The 12,064-nt window shown below is 43.7% G+C and overlaps 1 protein-coding gene; it reads left to right on the forward strand.

Moving 5' to 3' along the window:
* Positions 1–12,064, forward strand: part of LOC146577177 (protein NLRC3-like) — a 311,857-nt gene that overhangs the window by 70,419 nt on the left and 229,374 nt on the right.

The raw sequence follows: 12,064 nt of genomic DNA on the forward strand, positions 1-12,064 counted from the left end.
AATCCAGTCCAAAAACAAGGAGCTCTGTTCCTTTAAAATGATGACGTCATCTTGCTGGTGATGGAGGCTCGAATAGGCTGCGCGTGAGACTCCATTATCAGCAATATCTGGTATGAATGTGTGTGGATGTATGCATGTGACTGGACTGTGATGGACTGACGACTAAAAGTTTAACTGACTTGATACTGAGACAAAAACGGTGCCGACTTTAGGATTAGTGAATGTCCACAACAATTCACCCAGCCTGTAGAAGAAGGGTGGAGGTTTTGTCTTGCTTTGTTTGTGCAGGAGCAGAAGGATGACAGAGACTAAAGGGGGAGGCTGTAGCTTCACATGAGTGTGAGCTGCAGACTGAACCCTTTGGTTGCTAATGTTGAGTCACTGATGTTTGCATTAAGAAAATTGTGTTTTATTAGCCATGTTTTAATTAAGGTATCACATTATATTGTTGGGAATGCTAAATGCTAAAGTGAAGAAAAGCTTTGATTTCACTCATGACTGAACATGTTATTATTAACCATAGCAGGCCACTGTAAAGAGTCAATTAACTTTTATAGAGGAAAAAAAGGCCAAAAACTCTGTTAATACCTATGAATAACAGGGAATGATAGACTTGTCACATTCAAAATAGAGATATGTAATAACAAACACGGGTCCGTGTCATTTAGGTTCTCCATTGAAATAGTCAATCATTTAGAAAAGTAGAATATATATATATATATATATATATGTCTCAACGCTGTTTCTCAATAATATTAAAAACCTAAAAACTATTGTTGTGGAAGATAGAAGTCACTGTGACAGCCCTCTGACTGTGGAGGATGTTTGTAATCCTATTTCTGCACTTAAGGCCAACAAATCTCCCGGCACAGATGGTTTAACTGCAGAGTTTTATGAATCATTTTCTAATCTCCTGGCTCCGTTCTTACTGCAGCTTTTCATAGGAAGTGTAGAGAATAACATCCTCCCTCCTACTCTTACTCAGGGTCTCATAACACTTATTCCAAAGCCAAACAAAGACTTACTTCTTATTGATAATTGGAGACCCATCTGTCTGCTCAATGATGACTATGAGATTATGGCTTTAGTACTTGCTAACAGAATGAAAGAGTTCTTGGACACAATTATCGATGAGACACAATCAGGCTTTATGAGAAACAGACACCTTTCTAAGAACATGAGACTGGTTTTAGATCTACTTGATTACTCTGATTTGGTATCTGACTATAGCTTCATTCTCTTCCTGGATTTTTAAAAGGCTTTTGATACAATTGAACATCAATTTATTTTCCACTCTTTGGAAAAATTTGACATTTTTCTGTAAAGCTATCAAAACCTTGTACACGAATGGCAATAGCTCAATTAAAATGATTAAGACTCCACCCCGAGATTTGACCTGTTATACAAGGAATCAGCACAGCTGATAAGGAGCTCATCATCAGCCAGCTAGCTGATGACACCACACTCTTCTTGAAGAATGCAAATCAAATCCGTCCAGCCCTTAGTGTTATTAGTGATTTCTCTGAGGCATCTGCTTTATGTCGAAATCTAAAAAAATGTGAATTACTAGCAATTAAAGGCTGCACTGCAAATGCTCTCTGTAACATTTCTGTTAAACAAGAAGTCACATATCCAGGACTGTTAATATCCAAAGACCAAAAGTCAAGATGCTCGTCAAACTTGTCAAACACCAGTTTGGCACCAAGCACCAAGTGGTGCTTGGTGCCATACCCTCAGGGACTTTAATGTTATATAAAAACACTGACAGCTCAATATCTGCCTCAGTCACTCTCCCTGATCCAGCTGAGTCAGCAGTGGGAAAAATCTGCTTTTCACAGGAACTTGGTAACAGCAATAAGAGAATACGTAGTTTATTCCAAGAAGATATCATGTCTCTCCCATATATAGAATATCTTACTGGAAACGACATGTTCCAGATATCACCTGGAAGACAGTCTGGATGATCCCATAAATATCTAATTGTGAACAAGGTGAAGGAAATCTCATATAAAATTCTTCATAAATGTGACCCAGCCAGTCACTATATGGTAACATTTAAAAGAGACATAAATACTAATTGAACTTTCTGTGGGGATCATCCAGAAACTGTGGCACATCTCTTTTGGTTCCTCTACACAGAGATTCTGGAAGAATTTAGCAGTTTTGTTATTGTCCATATTTTAAGGGAGTTTTCTTTACGATGGAAAATGTTTTATTCTTTTTCTTTAAGTTCCCCAGGAAGAATGATAAATGTTTTTTTTTATAAAATATTTGTTAATACTTTTAGCTATTTTATATCCACAAATGTAAGTTTATTAATAAAACACCATATTTCTGCCTTTTTATAAGGATATGAATTGTACATACAATCAATTTCAGACTCAACCAACAAAAAGCCTCTCAGAACAATATTTATATTGTAACAGTTGCTATTGTAATGCAGTGTATCACCACATGGCGGCGCCTCCTGTCTCACGACTGGTGTCACCCCCTTTTTGTTCTTCTTCGCACTCCTCCTGTAATGGATGCTCCCGTGTGTACGCGGACTAGTGTGCTCTTTAGTAATGTGTGGTAGAGGTAGCATTTTTATTTTTGATATTGTAAATAAATGAGTACTTTTTGGAAAGTCAGAAGCTGTTGCTCATTCGCTATCCACCTGCACACTGCGGCTGGCTTCATCTCCACTGCACGTTACAACTGGTGCCCGAACTTTTTCCCCTTGGACTTCAGACGATTTTTGCATCCCGCCGAGGATTCTTCTCTTCTAGCACGTGAACTGTCTCGGAAATCCCCCCAGTTTTGCGGACGCTCGGACGTTTTCTCCAGCCATGGCCGCAGCCTCAGCTCAGGTTGGACCCGACTAATTTCTGGATACCGTGATGTGCCGCTGCTCCGCTTGGGAGAAAGAAAAAGAGAGAAGCTGACTCCGCGACGCGAATGGACTCCGTGGATTTGTTATTTGTTGTTGGTTTCGTCTTCTAAGGATTAATTCTTCTGTGGAGAGCCTGGACATGAACATTTCTGCTGGCTTTTCATTCCCCTTTCCCTCTGCTGAGACTGACTGTAGCACATGTAAGTGATAGCTTGGCCGACTACAACCGTTGGTGCTGGTCTTCGGCTCAGTATAACGAAACGACTTAAAACTAATCCTGCATTGAGCTCTAGTGTTGCAGACATGCTATTGTAATAACATGGTTCTGATCACTCCAGTCTAATTTCAGTTGTTGGGCGAAATTTTATATGTGGTTTTTCTAAATTTAATCTTGAACGCATTTTTGCAGTTTTGTCTTTCTAGTCTGACCTAACTGACTCTTTTACTGCTATATCAATAACTGCGCTGTGCCCTGGAGCGGCTTAATTTTTTTGAAATCGCAATGGCACACTGCCCAGACGACTCTGACTCAGACATGGAACTTACCTCGTTACCTATGTGCCAGATAGTTGAAAATGTGACTCCTAGCCTTAGCCAACAAGTGGTGGAGTTAAGAACTGAGGTGAATAAGCTTAGTGATTGTTTACGTGACTCACTGAACATACAGCAGAGTTTACTAAAGCAGTGGGACCAACTCACAACGGGGAACTCTCCCCCTCCTGCAGTCCCACAGTCTCCTGTTTTCCCAATGGCCACATCGACACCTCATGTTCATGTGATGGACAAAACTGAACCCACCAACAGTACCAATCCGTTCCTGCCCAGCAACCCATTTCAACCTACAAATCCTTTCCTCCCATCTCACTCAGTTGAAGTCAGCAGCACTTCCAGAGTGATTGCGGCAGCTTTACATCACGCAAAGCTGGAGCCTCCTGTGTATGCTGGGGACGGAAAAGTGCAACCTGAGGACTGGTTAAATACAGTTGGCATTAGGGATGGGTATCGAAAACCGGTTCTTGTTGAGAACCGGTTCCCACTGTTTCAATTCCTTGGAATCGTTTGCCACTTTTAAAAACGATTCCCTTATCGATTCCAGTCGCCCCGAATGACGTCATCACGTTGAGTAGCGTCTTTTACCCAGTAGGAAACACGGCGCCTGAGCGGCACAAACGCTCAAAAGTTTGGTTACACTTTATGAGAAAGGATGACAACAGGGCAACGTGCAATACTTGCAAAGTAGAGATTTCATCAAAGGGAGGAAACACTACGAATATGCAAAAGCATTTGCTCAAAAAACACGCGATTGCTTTCAACGAATGTCGTGTTTTTGATCCGCTCCGGACTAGCGAAGCTCAGCCCAGCAGCAGCGGTAGCGTTTCCACGTCCTCTCCCGTTAATACTGCAGGTAACTAATCAATTAGCATTGCATATTATGTTAGCGCGATTTACCTTATTACAAAACCTGCTATTACTGTGCGTTGCATTTAGATAACCATGATGAGAGAGACAGAGTCTGGCTGGCTCAGATGCTGGCAGTTCTCGCTGCAGTCTACCGGTAGCGTCTCCTTTCAGGCCAGGATAGACGAATGTCACCCAGCAGTGTCTAAGTTTGTGGTCAAAGGCTTGCACCCATTTGCCACAGCAGATGCCCCCGATTTCACTTTGGTAAGTGAATATGTTTAATTGTAGGCAGGGACATTACTGGATATTCTTGTGTAATTGCTACAGAATAATTTATGTTAAACTTTGTTATTGCTACAGGAGAATATTTATTTTATTATTTTACATATACATTTTTTTTCCTGGGGACCCTGTGACACCCCATTGAAGAGCCGTAGGCTGTGAATCTCTTAAGATCTCACTGTTGGGTTTGTAAGGCCATGTTACTCCTAAATTTCTATCTTGTTCAAAGAGAAGATATAAAACAAAGTTCTAAGCTAATCGACTTTAGTGTTCTCCTTTTTTAAAAAAAAGAATCGATAAGAGAATCGATAAGGAATCGAATCGTTAAACAGAATCGAAAATGGAATCGGAATCGTTAAAATCTTATCAATACCCATCCCTAGTTGGCATATACAAAGCCTCATTGAACCTAACTGATGGGCAATTGCTAAATGAACTGCCACACTTTCTTGCAAAAGAGCCCTGGAAATTAGGGGTGCAACGATATTCGTATCGATATTGAACCGTTCGATACAGTGCTTTCGGTTCGGTACGCATATGTATCGAACAATACAATTTTTACAAATTTTTTTTTTTTTTTTTTGTGTGTCCCGTTTGGATCTATAGCCATCAGAATTGTTGTCTTGAGGCCAAGAAAGATGCCAAGAGGATTTATTTTAAGTGGATCATCATATTGGTCCATTTGATTGACCTTTATTATAATTATGAATTTATTTTATTTTCAGTTGCAAACGGGACAGACATGACTGTGGGATAGGACAGGGGGAAAGAATGAAAGAAAGAGGGGGAGAGAAAGAAAGAAAACCAAAGGGGAGAAAAAAAAAAGAACAATACAAAATTTGTAATTTATTTTATCAACTTTCCTTCTGACGATGCTGTCTGTGTTGAGCGCTCAGTGAATCTGCATTTGACTACTCCGCCTAGGCTCGAGAGTGCAGCCTAGGCGGAGTAGTCGAACGCAGATTCACTGAGCACTCAACACAGACAGCATGGTCAGAAGGAAGAGCACAGGGCAAGCTAGCAAGACAGAAGTGGACCTCCCCACCCTCATTCAGATCTGGCGTTTGGAATTATTTTGGTTTTCATGTGACGTATGACCCTGAAGGTAAGCGAGTCATGGACTAAAGTAAAACAGTATGTTGGATGTGCCATGCAATGCTCAATTACATGGGTGGGAGCTAGTGTGTTAGCGCAGTTAGCTCGTTAACGTGTTGGCCGTCTAGCCCCTCTGTATAGGGTAGCTCGTTAACGGAGATTTGCCGTGTTGTGGCGTTAAGGTTATTTCAACGAGATTAACCTGAAAGCACTAGTGGGAACACAACGAATATGACTGCACATTTACACCGACATCATCCTAGTGCAAAGACAAAAACAACAAGCATGCATGCTACAAACTTTAGCCGAGTCATTTAGACAGCTGTTAGCACATGATTCTCCTTATGGAGACCTGATATGTTTAATATGCTGCTGAGAATATAGCCCAGAAGAAGCGGATAGTATAGCTTTTATTTTGGAAAGAGACATTTCTCTGTAATAAACTCTCTTTTCCAAAGATGAGTGATTCCTCAATCAGATACAGGGCTCGCAATATTGCTAGCCCGACGTCCCGGGGCTATCTCTGCCCTGCCTGTCGGGCTATTGTAGGAAGGAAAAATATATGTCAATGCTTTTGCATTCTTTCAGAAATGTAGCTGGGTAATTATGTCATTGGGTGAGCCACTGTCAATATGTGACATATTGAAATCGTGTTTGAATTTGCGCTTGTTTTTTTGCTTTCACTTTGCAATCGCGCGAACTGTGTATAGAGAGCGACAGCACTGATCTGTGAGTGATGATAATTTGTGCACCAATTCCTCTGACATCGTCTTATTAATTGTTAGCTTACTATGCAAACATAACAAGTGAAATCTCCCGCAGCTTAAACATGTGAGAGGTTGATCGCGCAGATAATCACTGAGCGTTATGTGTGTGTGTGTGTGTGTGTAAAAGCAGCAGGTTATATATTTTAGTTCTGCTGAGCCAAATAAGACAGGTCAGGGTGAAGAAGTGACAGCCAAAGAAAAGCTTACCACAAAACGGAGAAGTTATGACAAATCAGACTATAAGGCAAAAAGAAAGTGCAGCTTTATGGTTTCATGGACAAAAGAATTTCTGTGGCTGCAATATGACGAGCTAAAAAACAACACGCACAAGGGTTAGGGTTAAATTTAAAAACTGTACTTTTGTGTTAAAATATATATTTATAATTTTAATAAATGACAAATTAAAAAGGCATGAACATTTTTTTTGTATCGAAAAAATATCGAACCGTGACACCAAAGTATCGAACCGAACCGTGAATTTTGTGTATCGTTGCACCCCTACTGGAAATGGTTCAAGGCACTGAGCTCCCACATCACATCATGGGCTCAATTCTGTCAACTGTTTAAGACAGTTTTTCTGCCCTCCGACAACCAAGAACGCATCCTGAGAGGAATTTTGGATCGTGTTCAGGCTCAGGACGAGCCGCTCCCAACCTTTGTCGCCCACATGTTGAGTGAGTTTGACAAACTGAAGAGCCCCCCACCTGAAAAAGACAGAATTGACCTAATTAGTAAACATGCTCTCGAAAAATACAGAGTTGCCCTGTATGGCGCTAATGTCACTTCTGTAATGGACCTGCTGCTACGCGCTCATGAGCTTCACTCAGTGCTTGGACCACAAAGACCACAGCCTGCTTTATGTAGCAAAGACAACTATAAGCCTGAACCTTACTGCTTCAAATGCTCTCAGCCAGGGTTCACTACACGCACCTGCCCAAACTGTAACACCCAACCTCATTTGCCACAACGAGCCTCGAACACCGCTAGGCATGGCCCAGTCCAGCCATTGCCAGCACCTGGCCCCTCTGACCCTGGCCATGAAAAGGGGGAATTAAGCAGCACCACATCCCAGCCACAATACAGGCAGTCGGGAAACTACGGCGGGGGGGAGGACATTTCACAGAGGCCAACCTTCCCCCAGTTACTAACGGAGCCTCACACGCCCGATTCACTACAGGGTGGACACAGTCTTGGACACTTGGAAGACAATTTTTCACAAGTCCACTGGAATACCCCACTAAGAACGAAAGTGAACTTCAATGCTTCATCTGTGGATGCTACCCTCGACACAGGTGCTTCCCTCTCGGCTGTACGAACAGATCTCATTCAAGTAAATGACTCTTACCCTAGAAACACAAGTGAGTGGAATGGTCCTGCACTTAACCTCGCCAATAATGCTCCCTGTATCCCTGTTGGTGTTATTTGGCTCAATATTGGATTCATGAACAAGAACTTTTACCAGCGTTTTGCCATAATACCAGATTTGTCCTCTCCTTTCATTCTGGGAATGGATTTTATGGCAAGAGCTTCTGTTTCTATTCACATTCCCACTAGAACAGTCTACATTGAGGACATCCCCTGCCCACTCGCAGACAATGAAGAGGACCTTCAAAATGATTACTCACATTCACCTGGAACACTGATGTCTTTGGACTTGGTTCGCTCAGACTTAACAGCCAAACTGTCTGAAGCAAGTCTCTCAGAGAACAACAAGGATGCTTTACTAAATCTGCTCAGCAAGTTTAGCTCCTTGTTTGATGGTCAACTTGGTCGAACGGCTCTCACTGAGCACACCATAGACTGGCAATGCAACACCTGTCAATCTCCCACCCTATCGCACGTCACCTGCTAAGAAACGTGTGATTGAAGAACAAGTGCAACAAATGTTGAAGGACAACATCATTGAACTTTCCACAAGCCCTTGGGCAGCTCCTGTAGTCATTGTAAATAGAGCGGCCACGGAACCAAGGTTTTGTGTGGACTTTCGAGGGCTCAATCAAGTTACCCGAAAAGACTCTTATCCCCTGCCTCGTGTAGATGAGTCTTTGGACTTTCTGGCAAGAGGAAAGTTTGTCTCGACATTGGACTTAGCGCGAGGCTATTGGCAGGTTGCTGTAGCAGAGGACTCGAACCCTAAAACTGCCTTCATCTCTCACTGCGGTCTCTTCCAGTTTCGGGTGCTGCCCTTTGGGCTCTGCAACGCACCTGCAACTTTTCAGAGACTCATGAACTGTGTGCTTGCTGGCCTCATTTACAAAACGTGCGCAGTCTACCTGGATGACATTGTTATCGCCTCACCTACCTTTGAACAGCACTTAGTGGATCTTGAGGAGGTGCTGGGCAGACTCCAGGCTGCTGGCTTGTCATTGAAGCTCAAAAAGTGCCAATTCTGCCTCGATGAATTCACCTTTCTCGGGTACCGCATCACATCATCAGGTGTTAAGCCCGATCCGGACAAAGTAAAGGCGGTTAAGGAGTTTGATACCCCAACCTCAGTGAAACACGTCCGTCAGTTCCTTGGCTTGACTGGCTATTATCGACGCTTCATTCAGAATTATGCCCGCCATGCCGAACCTCTTCACGCCATCACCAGAAAGGACAATGCTTTCCACTGGGACGACAGCTGTCGAAGGGCCATGGACACTTTGAAGGATCATGTCACATCAGCCCCGATCCTGTCATTTCCAGACTTCAACCGTCCCTTTTCCATTCACGCCGATGCATGTGACATTGGTCTTGGGGCAGTGTTGATGCAAAAGGATGACAAGGGTCGTGAGTACGTTGTGGCTTTTGCTAGTCGCTCCCTTCACAAAGCTGAACTCCCCTACTGCACTTCAGAGAAGGAGTGCCTCGCTGTGATATGGGCTCTGGAACACTTCCGCCCGTATGTTGAAGGTGTTCATGTTACTATCTTCACTGACCACAACAGTCTCAGGTGGCTCATGTCTCGTCAAAACCCAACGGGCCGACTCGCCCGCTGGTCACTTCGTTTGCAGGACTTTGATTTCACAATAGTGCACAAACCTGGTGCACAGAACAAAGTTCCCGACGCACTGTCACTCAACCCTTTGCCTCTGACCTGTGACAGGCCGACTGATCTTTTACCAGATCATGCTGTTATGGGCAGCCTGGACATTCGTACTCTGCCCCCCGTCATTCTGGCTGACCGTTCACAATTGAGACCGCTGCAGTTAGACGATCATGTCACAGGTCCACTCCTCAGAGACATTGAAGCAGACTCTCTGAACAGCTCGGACAATGCCACCTTGTTACAGTATGTTGTGTATGACTCTCTTTTGTATCACAGAGAACCCAAGTCCACATGTGCTTTGCACCCTTTGAAAGAGCTGAAACTGTTTGCCCCTACTTCCATGAGAGGCACCTTGCTGGACTATTACCATGACCACCCCACAGCAGGTCACTTGGGTGTTTCTAAGACATTGGCTAGACTGCGTTTTAAGTTTTTCTGGCCCAAAATGGCAGCTGATGTGAAACGCTATGTGATTTCATGCTCAGTGTGCCAACTCACCAAGCCAAGTCAGAAAAAAGCAGCCGGTCTTATGGTTCCCATTGTCCCCCAGAAACCCTGGGAGTATGTGGGTGTGGATTTTGTTGGGCCACTTCCCCGCACCCCCACTGGTAATGCTTATTTGATCGTGTTTGTTGACTATTTGACTAAATGGGTTGAAGCCAGTGCTGTCAAAGAAGCTACATCTCAGGTAGCAGCTGGTAAATTCGTCACTGACATTTTTGCTAGGCATGGTACACCCACTTACCTCATTTCTGACAGAGGGTCTCCTTTTATGAGTGAGCTTTTTGAACATGTTGTTTCTGCCTTAGGCTCGGTGCACAGACTCACTACGGCATATCACCCTCAGACAAATGCTACTGAACGCGTCAACCGGACTCTGAAAACTGCAATCCGCGCTTATGTAGGTGATAAGCACACATCATGGGACAAGTTTCTCCCTCAGATTTGCTTTGCTCTGCGCACCGCCCCCCATGACAGTACAGGTATGACTCCTGCCATGATGCTTTATGGTCGTGAGTTAGACACCCCGCTTGACCTTATCACTCAGCCTTCTACAGCAGGTGTTGATGAACCGGGTGTGCCTTACCCTGAGACTCTGAGAGCCTCCCTGCAGGAAGCTCACGACCACGCCAAAGCAGCTTTGGACTATAGCCATGACAGACAAAAACATTACTATGACTTGAGACATCGACATGCCACGTTTCGTGTTGGTGACCTTGTGAGAGTTAAGACGCACCCCAGGTCAGACGCTCAGTCTAACTTTACTGCTAAACTTGCACCACTGTTTCAGGGACCATTGTGTGTATCTCAGAGACTCAGTGATGTTAATTACAGGCTCACTTGGGTGGACTCCGGTGTGGATGCAGGTGTTTATCATGTTGTGAACATGCAACCGTTCCATACCTAGGACTCTCTCACTTCCAAAGAACATTCTGTTTCATTGCCTGCTGAGAGAGAGACCGCAGAGGGTCTGAACTCTGACTCTCAGGCCCACCCTGGCCCCCCTGCAGACACTGACATTGACTCTAAGCCATTCCCCTTTGATTTACCGGACATTCACTCTTCTTCTGGTGTGGGCGCTGTTCCAGAGAGTGTTTCACCCAGATCTGTCCAGCACCCAGCTGCTGGTGGACATTACAATCTCAGGCCCAGACGTTGCCCCAGAGTTACGTCTGGCTGGAGCAACAAAAGATGGACTAATGATTTTCACACAACCAGGCTTGATCTGAAGTGAAATGTTTTGGTTAAACCTGTTTGATGCTGTCTTGTTGCATTGCTACTTTGAGTCATGATATGTAGATGTTTCAGTTTGCTCTACTTAATCCAGTTTTATGGCTCTTTCGTGGGTTAAGGTTCATTCTTGGCATTTACTTAGAAAAAAAAGAACAAAAGAAAAAAGTGAAAAAAACTAAGAAAACTGATTTTCCACTGTACATATTCGTCTTATTTTCACCAATTTCATTTTTAAATGGTCTTTTGCCCTGTGTGTGTGCACCAATCTTAGTTGTAACCTCTATGTATAGGGTACTGTTAGGTGTGGTGTGTGCTTTTTCAGCTGTGTACGGCTGAGGACAGCCTTTTTCTCACCAGGGGGGGACTATGTAACAGTTGCTATTGTAATGCAGTGTATCACCACATGGCGGCGCCTCCTGTCTCACGACTGGTGTCACCCCCTTTTTGTTCTTCTTCGCACTCCTCCTGTAATGGATGCTCCCGTGTGTACGCGGACTAGTGTGCTCTTTAGTAATGTGTGGTAGAGGTAGCACTTTTATTTTTGATATTGTAAATAAATGAGTACTTTTTGGAAAGTCAGAAGCTGTTGCTCATTCGCTATCCACCTGCACACCTCCGCGGCTGGCTTCATCTCCACTGCACGTTACAATATGTTGATTTTTTTCGCCTACTCATATCATAATTTTTTTACTCCTGGTTCTGTATGTTCATGTTCTGTTCTTTTGTAAACTTCATCTGTTTGTATGTTGTATACTCAGTGTGTTTCAATAAAGTTCGATTTAAAAAAAGGTACGTTCTAAACGAAGCTTCAGACGTCACTGATCACGTGACTCTGGCCAAACGAATCAAGCCTCGACACGGTGCTTCTGAAGCAGCGCGTTG

This window comes from Mchenga conophoros, linkage group LG3, assembly GCF_057382185.1.
Source record: "Mchenga conophoros isolate Kocher_MC1m ecotype Shallow Benthic linkage group LG3, M_conophoros_male_GT1.1, whole genome shotgun sequence".
In the NCBI taxonomy this organism is placed as follows: Eukaryota; Metazoa; Chordata; class Actinopteri; order Cichliformes; family Cichlidae; genus Mchenga; species Mchenga conophoros.